Raw genomic sequence first — 15816 nt, forward strand, 5'->3', positions numbered from 1 at the left:
ACTTGATTAAAAATATAGTTCCCGTGTATAACCACAGCTTCCCAGAAACTAGCTATTTTACACATGGTGGTATATATATGTTAGTGTTACTCTCTCAGTTTATTCCACCCTTTCCTTCCCCTGCTGTGTGCACAAGTCCGTTCTCTATGTCTACTCAGTGCTCTGCGATGACCTAGAGGGGTGGGATGGGGGCAGGGAGGGAAGCTTAAGAGGGAGGGAATATATATATACTTAACAGCCAATTCACATTGCTGTACAGCAGAAACAAACATTGCAAAGTAATTATCCTCCTATTAAAAAAAGGAAACACATAGTTCCTATTTGCTTTTGAAAGGGCAATCTAGCATATTGTATAACGTGTATGGTTAATATATGAGTTTACCATCTTTGGAGTTGAACAGATCTGGGTTCAAATCCCACCTCTGCCACAACTGAGTGGCTTCCCAGTAAGACTCCTAACTTCTCTGAAGATCAGTTGCAGCCACTTGTAAAATGATGCAATACTCTCTATTGTAGCATTTTGTTGTGAGAAATGTTTAAGTATGATTTCTGGCACATCATATTCACTTAGTAAATACAGCTATAATTAAAGTTATGCTAGCTATCTAAGGATGAAACAATGATCATAGGAAGAAGATAGAAAGGTGGGACCTCTTCTTACTTGTCAAGATGAAAATATGTCATACTCTAAGATGGAATCCATCCAATCCAGTCCTAAACATTTTTTTTAGGAGGGGAAAAAAAGAAACAAAGAAAGTCTCATGTACTGTACTCCAAAATTGTCAGAAACATCAGCATCTCAAGTTCTCAAGTGAGAATGGCTATTTTGGCTTTTCTTTGTTGTTGTTTAGTCCCTAAGTCGTGTCCAAGTGTTCTGCGACCCCATGGACTGTAGCCCGCCAGGGTCTTCTGTCCATGGGATTCTCCAGGCAAGAATACTGGAGTGGCTTGCCATTTCCTTCTCCAGGGGATCTTCCCAACACAGGATCGAACCTGCATCTCCTGCATTGGCAGGCAGGTTCATTACCTCTGAGCCACCAGGGAAGCCCAGTTCTTTAGAGGGTAGCTTTTGCAGACACAAAAGTGCTCCCAACACCCGGCCCTGGGAGTCACTCAGGGCTGAGCACCACCTGTCCACTGTGTATCACGAAGGCCTGATATGAAAGGCAACTGCATGCTTCTTCCTCCAGAGACCTTGGCTTGAGCTCAAGAGAAAACGTGGAGGAGCTAATAGCAGGCCTGGCAAAGGAGCTGCTGGGGTCTGCTGGAACACGGCCACCTCACAGAGGCTTGTCTCCAGGCCAGCAAGGTGTCCCAGCAGCTGAAACCTGATCCCTTCCCTCTCAGGCTGCCGTGGTTGCAGGCGGCCCTGTTTACCCGTCTGTTTTTGGATCAGTCTGTTTTGGAATTTTTCAGAGACTGAGAGCCCACTTCTGCTTTAAAACAGCAACTTTCCTTTAGACCAGAACACTGGATCTCAGGGTAGAAACAACTGTGTTATGCGTTGGAATTCTCCACGGGACTCTCCAGCCATCCACCAAAAGGACAATTACCGGTTAACTTAAAAAATGTGTAAAATATTTCATTTCTGTACATGGAGATGACAGGTTTTCCCCTCTGTTGAGGCCTTATATTTAAGTGTGGCTCATTAGTCAACAGGGTTAGATGCCCAAGCTTCTCATCACACCTCCATGCACCGATTTCAACTCCTTGCCTTCTTTGTTGCTTCAACTGGCTCCTCAGTCATCTTTCTCCCTTTTCTCTCTTTTCTTCTCTTCAATATTTTTTACTGTAGTAAAATACTCTTAACATAAAATTTACCATCTTAAGTGCATTACCGTTTTCAAGTGCACAGGTCAATAGTGTTAAATACATTCACATTGCTGGGCAACCATGCCATCACCCATCTCCAGAACTTTTCATCTTGTAAGATGGAAACTCTATACCCGCTAAGCAACAGCTCCTGATTCCCTCTCCCCCTAGCCCCTGGTGACCACCACAACACTTTCTGTCTCTATGAACTTGACTTCTCCATGTATTTCACATCCCCCCTTCTCTTTAAGTCACATCCATACTCTTTCCTTTTTACTTAGAAATCCAGTGCAGTTCCCATTCTCTCCTCTAAAAACAGAATCTTCTTAATCTCTTCTCTCGATATTGTTGTTGTTTAGTTGTTAAGTCATGTCCAACTCTTTGCAACTCCATGGACTGTAGCCCACCAGGCTCCTCTGTCTAGGGGATTTCCCAGGCCAAAATACTGGAATGGGTTGCCATTTCTTTCTCTATGGGATCTTTCAGACCCAGGAATCAAACATGCCCCTCCTACACTGCAGGCAGATTCTTCACCACTGAGTTACCAGGGAAGCCCACTTTCTCTTGACTAGGCTACTTCAAATTCAGTGGTTGTCTGCAGCTCTTAAAGGTTTTTTAAACTGTAATTAATTGGACAGTGTAAGAATAATGCCCCAAAGTACAGCTGTGTGTATTATAAAAATAAAATTTCCTCTCCTGTCCCTCATCCAACCCCAGATTTCCACATCTTTGCTAACCATTGTTAACACTTTGCTGTGTATTTGTCTAGAAATGTTCTGTTTCCAAGGCATTTAGAGTATTGCATTCTGGTTAACAGTAGACACTCTGGAGCCAGGATGCCTGGGTTTGAATTCTGACTTTGACACTTAGCTGAGCAACCTTGAGCAAGTTACTTAACTTCTCCATACTTAGATTTCTTCATATAAAATTGAGCTAATATTAGTATCCATTTTATAGGAATATTTGAAAGATTAAGTTAATAAGTGTAAAGCACTTTGAACAATGCTTGTGTATAATAAGCATTTTTATTATTGTTATTATGTGTATGCTTTTATCTTTGTTACATAGAGTATACAATGCATATTGTCCTGCAAGCTTATTTCACCTAATGAACACACCAAGAGTAACTTTCAGTATTAATACAATCTCATTTGTTGTAATGACAGCATATTGTCCCACAGAATGGTTGCAAGAGTTGAAGTTGTTTTTAAATCCAGGGTACAAGAGAGAATAGCATGGAAATGTATATATTTCCATATGTAAAACAGATAGCAAGTGGGAGTTTGCTGTGTGACACAGGGAAACCCTGGGTTCTGTGACAACCTAGAGGGGTGGGGTGGCGAAGGAGATGAGGGGTGTTTCAAGAGGGAAGAGACATATGTATACCTGTGGCTGACTCATGATGATGTATGGCAGAAACCAGCACAGTATTGTAAAGCAATTCTCTTCCAATAAAAGAAAAAAACCTATAGAGTACACAACCACATTCCACAGAATATGTCCCAAGATGACAGTCTTGGGGTGTGGGGATGACATATCAGAACTGAGGTTTGCTTTTGTCAATGCTGAGTTCCTCAAGGGCAAGGCTGGTTTCCTTCTGTGATCAGATAGCTGGTGATGGCACTCTCTCACTCAGAGAGGTTTGGCTTTCACAGTTGCTATTCTTATTGATCAAATCTTATAAGTGTGTCTCTCCAAACATGGCCTTCTGGCAGACCCTTAGAAAGGAAGTCATCTCCTTCCCACCCCATGACCTGGAGTGGGAAGGACTGAGCCCTCAGGGAAATGCTATGTAAAACCTGGCAGGAAGAGAGCATTTGAGAGTACATGAGTGATGTGAGGAAAAAATAAATAAACTTTATTGTGAGTGTGTATGTGTGTGTAACAGCACGTGTAGCCTTGGTATCATGACTTCTTCCCTTCCTCTCCACCCCTATTTACTCTCCCATGATTTTCTGCTCATCTTATGTTGGGGAACCAGAGTATAAAGGCAATGACTAGTCCAGTCCTGTAACTAGAACAAAAATACAACATAGCTGTCAGGAAACATTAGGGAAACACACTGCTCACAGGAAATCAGTGTAATGTCCAGCTCTAAGGGGGCTTCCCTTGTGGCTCAGCTGGTAAAGAATCCACCTGCAATGTGGGAGACCTGGGTTAAATCCCTGGTTAAATCTCCTGGGTTAAGATCCCCTTGGAGAAGGGAAAGGCTACCCACTCCGTATTCAGGCCTGGAAAATCCCATGGACTATATAGTCCATGGGGTCACAGAGTCGGACACGAACGAGCGACTTTCACTTTCACTTCCAGCTCTAAGGACTGCGTTTGAGAGCCTGGCTCAGTTACCTATCAGCTTCATGATTTAACCTTCCTGTGTCATGGCTTCCTCATTTTTAAAAGTGACAAAGATAATAATATCTATTTTATAGAATCACTTCAAGGATTAAATAAATTAAATTTGTAAAGACCCACACCAGTGCCTGGCACAGCATGGAATGTCAACTATTATTATCCTGCGTGTCATTGTATTCTACTACCCTCATCTCTAAGCCCCAATTTCCTATAATGTGAATTCCTTAAAGTTCATCTATTTGAAGAGAAATCACATAAAAACTACAAAGGTTTAGCAGAAGAAATAATTTATCATTTTAGAAATTTTTCGCCAAAGAAAGGGTCAGATCCCATTTCAGGAAACATCTGATTAGATCCTATAAAGCAGTAGGCACAGAAATACCTCTGGACTTTTGAAATCAGATGGGCATTTATTCAACACATTCCTGTACAGGGTAGTTTACAAAATTAAGCTAACACAGCAAAAGGACCCAGCACTGCAGGAGCTCACCCACCTAAAGTGGTCATCAGAGGCAGGGCACATGTTCAGGTGAAGGTAGAGTGTTTCATGTTCCTTGTTTTACTGAAAGTCATTATTCATGTATTCACTGAAGCCTCATGCTAATGAGAGCTGGCAAGTCCCGCTCAGGATATGTTTCTTGTTTTCTAGACTTTAGGATATGGGACTGACTAGCATTTTTCTCTCCAGACCAAAGTGTCCTGTGGGGTGTCTTTAAAAGAGGAGAATCAAAAAAGAATAAAAAAGGATGCTGGCCACTGAGCTCTAGAAACCCAGCTGCCTCCTCCCAGCTTCTGGACACACAACGGTGTCATTGTGTACAGAGAAAAAAATTGAACTGGAGCTTTCCTGCAAGCATTTTTGAACTTGGACCTCCAGTGCATAGCTTAGCAGCCAGCTCCCGGCCCAGGCACCCCCTCCTTTTCTCCCCTCTCCTTTCCATCTTTGCAAGAGAATTTAGTTCCATTTAAGTCCAGGGGACATGGCAAAAACACACTCGAAACGCCACTTCCATTTTTGGCAATGGGATCCTTCAAACAGTGAGAAACAGCCCTTCAGCTCGCTGGCCCTTTTGATTCTGTAACTCTTACACTAGTTTCCTCTGCTCACTTCAGAGAGAAGGGGCGGATCTGATGAGTTGGGGTTCATTTTTTGAATTGCTTTCTGAGAAAAAAGATAGCAGCAAAAAAGAACAGTCACTGATTCTTAAGGCTGGAAGGGTGTTAGCTAGCTACCAATCAATTTCCACGTTCTTCAGAGGAGGAAACTGAGGCCAATGAGGTTAACAACCCGGGCAGCACTTTGAGCAGTAGCTCCCAGACAAGCCATCTTAGGACACGGGAGATACTGAAAGCCACACCCTCATGCCCCCATTTACTTGCATTACTAACTTCCCGTCAACACTTATTGGTAAATTGTTACATACTGAGTCCTGTGTTCAGGAGGAGGCAAAAGTCTACCCTGTAGGAGTTAATGGTTTTACAGAAAACAAAAAAATTCTGTAAAGCAATTATCCTTCAATTAAAAAATAAATTTTTTAAAATCTCCTTTTCTTTGAATTCACTTTCTCTCTATCTCATTCCTGTCAATAAAATAATAAATCACTCATTTTGTCCCTTTGGTTCAAAATTTTAGAGTCATAGTTATTCATTAAATATTCCATCTTTGTTTCAGTGGACATTTGTCATCTACCTTGAGCCCAGCACTGTCCCTTTCCACTGGGACACCTTCTTTTTCTCTCTGTTCCTTCTGTTATCACCCCAATCCAGGTTTTTCCATCTTCCAATTGACTGGTATTTGCAAGAACTACTCAGCTACCTCCAGGCCACCCTCTGTCTCCAGAACATCAAGTCTGGTGAATTTTCCAAATGTTCCTTAAACAGTCACTTGTTAAGTCATCTTTCTGCTCCTCAACCTACAGTTGCTTGCTTTCTATTGTCAATCAATTCAGGGCCAAATTCTCCCCGCTGGTTTTCAAATCTTCCTACAATCACCTTATCTACCCAAATTTATTTCCCCTTCATTCTCACCTAACTCTTATTTTCTTTAGCAAAATTTCACTCCTTGTTCCAGACCTGGGATCAAGTATCATCTACTCTCTGAAAAGTTCCTCTTCCCCAGCATCACAGCAATCACTCCCTCTTAGACCTCCCTGGGCACTCACCTCTAGTACAAGACTACTCAGATTGCCGCACGGTTATTTGTTCCTCGGCTATATCCTTACCTGGACTCTGAGCTCTTTGAACACAGGGCCCATCCTTTTGATATCCTGTTCCAGTGTCCAGCAGAGCAAAGGTGCTCAATAAATGCAGTGAATACAATGAAGGAATAGCTCCTAGAGCAGCACTGAGTTCACTGCAGGTGCTTAGTGAAGACTTGCTGAGCACTTGAAGGTAACCTGACGTCAGACCTCAACATCCAGTGATTCAGGCAGGGATGTAAATGGCAATTATGACATCGAAACTATGTTCATAACAGCATTGTTGTTTAAAGGGAAACTTCCCTTTTGGGATAACCTGGGCCAAAGAGGCTCAAGGTTCAAGCAGCATTTTTAAAACTGTTCCAAGGACAAGCTGTTTTGGGACACGGGAGAGTTATCCTTTCAAGGGGAAGGTTCCCTTTTTGACGTATTATTTTAAAGAGTTAAAAAGATGGGAGTCTGAACTCACTCACTAATGCTAAGGAATAAAAATATTATGTTTCCAAAGGAAACAATCTCTCTTCATCAAGTCTAAGAAAGACATATTTAACTTGAAATTAATACATTTTAAGAAAAAGTAAAGCAATATAGTTAGCAACATGAGATAACATGAGGGCTATGATAACTTGGATAAGAATAGATGTGATCTTTTTCACTGAACCCCTTTAATAGCTATATATTTACTCAAGAGGGTGTTTATTATTCAAGATGTTATCCCCATGCCCTTACTACCAGAATGGCCCTCTTGCTATTTTCTTTACTTTCCTTAAATACCTAAGCATTTAAAATTATCAATGACTTGTTTGCTGTTGGTCAGCTCATACAGCATTTTCACGATTTTTTAAAGTTTATTTTTGGCTGCACTGGGCCTTCGTTGCTGTGCATGGGCTTTCTCTAGTTGTCATGAGCGAGGGCTACTCTTCATTGTGGTAGTCTACCTCTGCTTCACATTGTCCTAAATGCATGCGCTTCTCCTTGTGTGGCTTCTCTTGTTGCGGAGTGCGGGCTCTAGGCACACAGGCTTCTGTAGTTGCGGTGCATGGGCTTGGTAGTTGTGGTTCTGGGGCTCTAGAGATCGGGCTCTGTAGTTGTGGCACACGGATTTAGTTGCTCTGTGGTATGTGGGATCTTCCCGGACCAGTTATTGAATGGGTGTCTCCAGCATTTGCAAGTGGATTCTTATCTACTGTGCCACCAAGGAAATCCTTTCACAGTGTTTAAGAGAATGATTGAATCAGAAAATTTAGCATATCACGATGATACCATGGATGATGCCAGCCATTAAAAATATACTTCCCATGATAAGCAGAAGACTAGAGCAATGTCACTGGAAAATTTAATTTGTTCTTCTCAAATAGTTCTTGTATCAGACATGATCAAATACATATTTATGGACAAGATGCTGTGCAGAAAACCAAGCAGTACCTGAGCAACTCCTTGCTGTCAGGTTGACCAAATACAGGAGGAGAATTTGAGTTGGGAAGTTCATTACTCACACCCTTCATGCATCTACAGAAATGGCAAGGTCTTTCCATTACCAGGCTCATTGTTTGGATCCACCTCATGTCTGTGTGTGACTGACTCTGAGAAGGCTGTGAGAAGGAGGTTCTCAGTGAAGATGTCTTTTTTTCACTGGAACTGCTGGATCAGCCTGCTCCCAGCACCTGGCCCTGCCTAGTGGGCAGCACCTACTGCTACTTCATATTTGTTCTAAATGCCCTGGCTCATTTCTGATCCCAGGAACCAAGCTCACTGGGTCTCCTTCGGGTTTGGAACTATACTATCGACAAATAATGCTGAAGCTGAAGCTCCACTACTTTGGCCACCCTGTGTGAAGAGCCATCTCATTTGAAAAGACTCTGATGCTGGGAAAGATTGAGAGCAGGAGGTGAAGATGGCGACAAAGCACAAGATGGTCCAACTCAAAGGACATGAGTTTGAGCAAACTCCCAGAGATAGTGAAGGACAGGGAAGCCTGGCATGCTGCAGTCCATGAAGTCACAAAGAGTTGGACACAACTTAGTGACTGAACAACAATAACAATCTATAAAATAATTGCAGCATCTACAGTCATTGAAATGCATTTGGAGAAACCTTCTCAAGAGTTAAAGAACTGAAGTTTAATAATAAAAAAAAAGTTTTTTAAGCTTTTTTTTTTTTCATCCAAATGCACTGGAGAATTAAAAAAAGAAAACTTCCCAGGACCTCTGGCTTTCCTCCAGGAAAGGACTACCACACCACAGAGGAATTGGATTTTTGCCTATTTGCCTTTGGAATGACCTGTAATTTATATTCTTTTCAAATAGATGCCCTGCACAATGATCTGGCAACAGGAGCATTTTCCCAGTCTATGGTACAGAAGTCATGTGATAATCCTTTGCAAGAGTCCATACATTCTGCACCCTAGTGAGCCTGATCCTCAAGACCAGTGCTGAAGGGTTCCTCCCACGCGAGGCTTTCTTTGGCAATGCCAGTACTATCCCACTCTCAGCAGCAGGCCCTTGCCCTTAAGACACAAAATTTCCTTCAGTTCTGTTAAATTAATTTTAACAGATGTTACCTATGTGCCAAAAATTGTATTTAGCCACTAGAAGTTAAACAAAAGAAGACGATCTGGTCTCTGAGCTTGAAGAGCTTATAAACAATTGCTATACAATATAATGTCTTAACCAAACAACACAGAACACTGTGGGTGGAGGGCATTGGAACTCAGAGAGAATCATAACCCGACATGAGGCTTTGGGAGTTACTTCTCAGAGAAGATGACATATAAGCTGATATTCTTAAAGGAAGAACTAGGGGGTGCCAATCATGAAAGGGTGTTCTTGGCAGAGTAAAGAGTATAAGCGGAGGACAGCAGTATAAAGAGAATGGGCTGTGATAAGACACACACACAGTTAGGCATTAGTTGAGAAAAAGTTATAAAATAACTACAAAATGGAAGATTGGGACAGAGATGAGACAAAAGGGAGGGACAATTTACAGAAGAGAGGATATGGAGAACCTTGGATGCCCTGTTAAAGAGTTCAGACTTTATTCAGTACATAATGGGTACCCATTGGTGAGTTTTGTTTTGTTTATATAGGGTGTTGTTTGACTGAACAGTATTTTTAAATTTCTTTTAATGTTTTATTGTCAATAAAATTAGTATTCATTATTTTAAAAAAAAAAAGCTAGGAACAAAAACCCTCAATAGACAAAGTAATCATGACAAAAATTAAAATTTTGGAGGTGTCACACTTTTTGATTTCCAAACTTAATACAAAGCTATAGTTATCAAAATATTGAAGTACTGGCATAATAACAGACATATAGGTCAAGGACAGACACTTTCTGTCAAGGAACAGAAAGTCTAGCAATAAACCCTCACATATAGGGTCAAATGAAAGGCTGTGGAGACCATTCAATACAAAGGACAGTATTGTTAGCAAATGGTGATGGAAAAACTAGTAAATAATCTGCCTACCAGTGCAGGAGATGCAAGAGACCCAGGTTTGATCCCTGGGTCAGAAAGATCCCCTGGAGTAGGAAATGGCAACCCACTCCAGTATTCTTGCCTGGAAAATTCCATGGACAGGGGAGCCTGAGGGCTACAATCCATGGGGCCGCAAAGAGTCAGGCTTGACTGAATGACTGAACACACACACACTTACCTTACACTATAATACTAATTCAAAATGGATCAAAGATTTAAACATAAAACTAAAACTATGAAACTCTTAGAAGAAAACATAGGGAAAAGCTTTGTGACATTGGATTTGGCAATGATTTCTTGAATATGACACAAAAGCATAGGCAATAAAGTAGAAAATGGCTAAATTGTACTACATCAAACTTAAAACTTTTGTGCATCAAAAGACACTGTCAACAGAGTAAAAAGGCAACCCATGAAACTGGAGAGAATTTTTGCAAATTGTATATCTGATAGGAGGTTAATACATAAATATATAAAGAATTCCTACAACTCGGCAACATAAAAACAACCAAATTAAAAAATGAGTAAATTGAATTGAAAACATTTCTCCAAAAAGATATGCAAATGGCCAATAAGCACATACAAAGATGCTTAACACCACTAATCATTAGGGAAATGCAAGTTAAAACCACAGTAAGATACAACTTCATATCCAGTAAGATGTCTATTACCAAAACAAAACAAGCAAACAAATGAAGAAATCAGAAAATAACAAATGTTGGTGAGGATACAGAGAAATTAGAACCCTTGTGCATCGCTAGGATTGTGAAAAAAAGTATGATGGTTCCTCAAAAGATTAAAAATAGAATTACCATTATCATCCAGAAATTCCACTTCTGGTTATATCCCCCCAAAAGAACTGAAAGCAAAGATTCAGGCAAATATTTGTACACTCATGTTCATAGCAACATTACTTACATTAGCCAAAAGATAGAAGCAACCCAAACGTCCCTCAACAAACAAATGATGTGCATACGATGGAATATTATTTAGCCCTTAAAAAGGAGATTCTGATACATGCTGCAATTTGGCTGAACCTTGAGGATATTATGCTGAGTGAAATAGGCAGTCACAAAAAGACAAATATTATATAGTTTCACCGATGTGAAATACCAAGAGTAATCAATAGTCAAATTCATAGAAACAGAAAGTAGAACAGTGGTTGCCAGGAGGTAGGCAGAGGGAGGAACAGGGAGTTGGTGTTGAATGGATATGGAGTTTCAGTTTGGAAAGATGAAAAAAATGTGGACATGGATGGTGTTTAGAGTTTCACAACAATGTAAGTGTATTACTGAACTTCATTCTAAAAGTGGGTAATATAGTAAATTTTATTTAACCTTTACCTCAGAAAAAGCCCCTAGAAACACAGAAAAGCAAGAAAGCTACTCATGGACTTCTGTGGTGGTCTAATAATTAAGACTCCACCTGCCAGTGCAGGAGACATGGGTTCGATTCCTGGTCCGGGAAGATTCCACATGCCATGGGGCAACTAAGCCCGTGCACCCAAACTACTGAGCCCATGCTCTGCAGCAAGAAAAGGCACCACAGTGAGAAGCCCATGCACCACGACGAAGAGCAGCCCCTGCTTGCTGCAACTAGAGAAAGCCTGTGTGCCTCAGGGAAGACCCAGTACAGCCAAAAATAAATAAACAAAAATGTAAAATTCAGACATATCTCTTTTTTAAAAAACAGTTACTCATAACCTTACACAATATTCCCAATCTCCAGTACCAAATATAACACTTGAGTAGTGAATGGGAGAATACACGAAGTGTTTCAGTTTGAGTCTGAGGTAGTTTCCTCCAACTGTAGAAAGGAGGATGGCTTTAAGCAGGACAAAATGAAAGGCAGAGAGAGAGGTTAGGTAGTGAAATAAAGCAAAAGATAAGGAAAGCTTGAACTAGGGAAGCACTAGTTAACTGCTGAAGAAGAACAGACATATTAGAAATATACTTAGGACTTGAAGAGTGAGCAAGAGCTGATGAATGACCAGTGACAAGGATGGAGAGGAAGACATCCAAGTACCCAGTTTCAGGAATTTACTGACTAGGTCACCATTATTTAAGACTGCATACACAGAAGAACAGAAAATATAATTTAATTAGAAAAATTTAAATGTAATATAATTTAATTAGAACTTGAAATATTTGAAAGAAAAATTTGATAATTGGGAATGTGATTGGGGTGGTCTGTAATTTGTTAAGTTGGTTAGAATAACTATTTCCCAGGACTCTCTTCGCTGCGTGTTTCTGGTTAGGGTAGCCCACTGGGACATGTTGCGCGAGCGTTGGGAGGTGGAGGGGAAGCAGAGCCATAATGTTTGGATTTACAAAGGGTTGGTGCAGGAGGCACTGCTGGAGCTCAGGCGCATTAGTTCTTATCTGGGAGCTCAGAAGGAGCTGGCACCCTTTGTCCTGGCGCTAGACATTCGCCTGACTGAGCAGTCAAAACAGCTGAAGGAAGATCAGGAGGAGGCGGAGCAACTGCAGGACTGGATGCTGGTCTCAGCTGGGGAGATGAGCACCTAGGAAAGCCTAAGAGGTATAAGACTGCAAGAAAAGAACAGCCTCACAGAGGCTGAGGAAATCGATCTATCAAGACGCTGGGAGTGACTGCAGCAAACCTGGGTCAACCGAGCTGGAGAATTTGGTTAAATCAGACTTGAAATAGACAGGAACAAGGCCAATGCCTTCAAAAGAAACATTTAATGAGGAGAAGCAAGATGTGAAATTTTATGAAGTCTAATCCCACAGCAGGGCTTCCCGGGTAGCACCAGTGGTATAGAATCCACTTGCCAGTGCAGGAGACATGAAGAGACGTAGGTCCTTCCTGGGTGGGGAAGATCCCCTGGAGGAGGGCAGAGCAACCCAATTCAGTAGTCTTGCCTGGAGAATCCCGTGGACAGAGGAGCCTGGCAGACTACAATCCACAGGGTCGCAAAGAGTTGGACATGACTGAAGCAACTTAGCATGCACGCACGCAGTCACCAGAGTATGGTCATTCTGTCAGCATTCCTGTCTTTATATTTTTAAATCTAGTTTATTGAAGTATAGTTGATTTATAATGTTGTGTTAATTTCTGCTGTACAGCAAAATGATTCAATTATACATATATGTATGTATATATACATATATAGTATATATATGCTATATATATACATATGTATAGTATGTATATATACTTTTTTTCATGTTCTTTTCCATTATGGTTTATCATGGGATATTGAATATAGCTCCCTGTGCTATACAGTAGGACCTTGTTGTTTATCCATTGTATAGTAGCCTACCAGGCTCCTCTGTCCATGGGATTTTCCAGGCAATAATACTGGACTGGGTTGCCATTTCCTTCTCCAGGGGATCTTCCCGACCCAGGGATCGAACCCAGGTCTCCCACAGTGTAGAAAGACGCTTTACCGTCTGAGCCACCAGGGAAGTCCTCATATGATAGTTTACTTATGCTAATTTCAACTCCCCACTTCCATCCCTCCCCTTCCCTCTGCAACCACAAGTTTGTTTTCTATACCTGAGTCTGTTTCTGTTTCATTTGTGTCACATTTTAGGTTTCACATATAGGTGATATCATATGATATTTTGTTTTCACAGTCTCTAGTTTCTCCCATGTTGCTGCAAATGACATTATCTCACTTTAAGGCTGAGTAGTATTACATTGTGTGCATGTATGTATGTATATATATATATATATATATATATATATATATATCACAACTTTTTTATCCATTCATCTGTCCGTGGACATTTAGGTTGCTCCAGTGTCTTGGCTATTGTGATTAGTGCTATAGTGAACATTGCAGCATTCCCTTTTTTAAATACTTGTTTAGCCTGGGGACCACGCAGAAGTTAGATACGGGAGAAGCGGCTGTGCAGCTCCTTCCTCCCACAGGAGTGGAGAGGACCGTGCTAGGGGAGAGGCAGCAGCCCCAGGGAGCTGCCTGGTGGCCTCTATTTATTTGATGAAGTGCCAGGCACAGTCATTGAGAGAGGAAGTGTGGAGAGTTTGAAGGGAGAAGCAAAGTTAGGGAACAGTCCCCTGGGCATGGGAAAATTTAATTTAAAAAAGTGCGGACTTTACGCAGCACAGCCATATCAATGTCCTTTCGTCTGCGGTTTACAGTGTGAAGGAAGCGTTTCTCTTATGCTCGACTTCACAATACCGGGAATGTTCGACCATATCCAGGCCAGTTCCTAGATTCAAAATTTATATGAGTGGTTTTCTTTTTCAGTAACTATGGATAATGAAAAAACAAAAGAGAATTTTCCTGGTCTCTAGAATCTCTGAAAGTGTCATTTGAAATTCCTAATTCTCTGAACACTCACACAGAAAAACTAACCAGACCTGCGTTGATTCAACAGTATTGACTCCCACAGTATCTTACCAAGTATTACTTGCAGATGTCTGTTTATTTCACTTGTTCTAGGAGACCTGCAACCAGCCCTGCTGAAGTGCCAGATGAGTAACTGCGTATGTCTATTCCTTCACAAACTCAGTTTCCTCCTGATAAAAGAAAACATAAGAAGTACAATTTGGAATGTGTCGGGAAACTGAAATCAAAAGTCTATTTGCAGATTTCTTCTGTTGGATTATAATATCTGGAACAACTCTAAGGAAATTCTTTATGCCAAATACACACACACACACACACACACACACAGCATAGGGTTAAGAATTTTTTGGTAACCCAACTGTGAAATGGAGTTTTTATGGGTATTTTTACTGATGAACCAAAAAACAGCAAACTGAAGTTGTTATGTGTGAACTCAGGTGTATGTATATTATTAAACTTACAATCAGAGAACTTGATTTTGAAAGAAAAACTGAAGAATTTCATTTCTAAGGAGAGTCACTGCTTAGAGGGAAAAATTCTGTGTTTGGTCTCCCTGTTTATGGTCTCCCATCCATTCAACTCACAGCAACTGAAGTGATCTCAGAAACATAATCGGATAACATCACTCTTCCACTTCAAACTCACACTGGAGAGTGTTCCCCAAAAATGTTAGCACAATCATTTCTCGATGTGTCAATGCTTTGAGGAAATTAAAAATAATTTTCCTTCTTTGAAAGACCAGTCCTTACCTTGAAGAAGAGCAAGGGAAAAGTTGTAGCACAAATTGGAAAACTTCATATTAAAATATAATTAACCTATCCCTGTATTTATCTTGCTAACCTACAGTGAGCCATTTTTGGCGTTGCTGGGGTTGTGTTTGTTTTAAAGCATCTGGCCTTCTCAGAGAGAAAGACAGAGACAGAAAAAGTAGGCTATGATCTGCAAGTGAAGTGCCCTTTTCTTGGAGAGGGCTTCATTCTCTCAACATCTACTACATCCTATGCTGGAGAATGCTTAATCTAATGTCTGGCCCCGAACTCTCATTAGACATCTCTCAGAGGTCACAGTTTCCAACCCAAGTTGAGTCTCAAAATTGAAGCCAACATGTTTAAAGTCGAATTTGCCGTTTGTCCTCAAAACTAAGTCTCTTTTTCTAACTTATTCATCTCGATCAAAGTAATTATTCTCTTAATTACCCAGACTTGAAACCTGAAGGGGATTCACTCACCTTTGATTCATTCCTTCTAAAAAATTGCAATCAAATGGACATGACATAAAATTCATTTTCCCAGTTTTCAAGTGTATAACTCAGTAATTTTCAGTATATTTGCAATGTTGTATAACCATTACCACTAACTCCAGAATATTTCCATCTCCCTAAAAAGAAACCCCATACTTTTCAATACCCTCTTCTCCCTGCTGCTGCTAAGTCACTTTAGTGGTGTCCGACTCTGTGTGACCCCAGAGAAGGCAGCCTACCAGGCTCCCCCGTCCCTGGGATTCTCCAGGCAATAACACTGGAGTGGGCTGCCATTTCCTTCTCCAATGCATGAAAGTGAAAAGTGAAAGGGAAGTCGCTCAGTCATGTCCGACTCTTAGCGACCCCATGGACTCCAGCCCACCAGGCTCCTCCATCC

At 41.0% G+C, this 15816-nt stretch overlaps 1 protein-coding gene across 7 annotated transcripts in view; it reads right to left on the reverse strand.

Moving 5' to 3' along the window:
• ADORA3 (adenosine A3 receptor) overlaps window positions 1-15816 on the reverse strand; it is a 154705-nt gene that overhangs the window by 51969 nt on the left and 86920 nt on the right. For all 7 annotated transcript variants that reach the window (XR_015160662.1, XR_015160663.1, XM_086391799.1 and 4 more), the window contains one exon: window positions 14231-14349. The gene's annotated coding sequence lies outside the window, so the exon portion shown is untranslated. Of the gene's footprint in view, window positions 1-14230; window positions 14350-15816 lie in introns of those variants that run through there.

This window comes from Bos grunniens, chromosome 3, assembly GCF_055505025.1.
Source record: "Bos grunniens cultivar Pamir isolate PY7600 chromosome 3, Bosgru_T2T1.0, whole genome shotgun sequence".
Taxonomy (NCBI): Eukaryota; Metazoa; Chordata; class Mammalia; order Artiodactyla; family Bovidae; genus Bos; species Bos grunniens.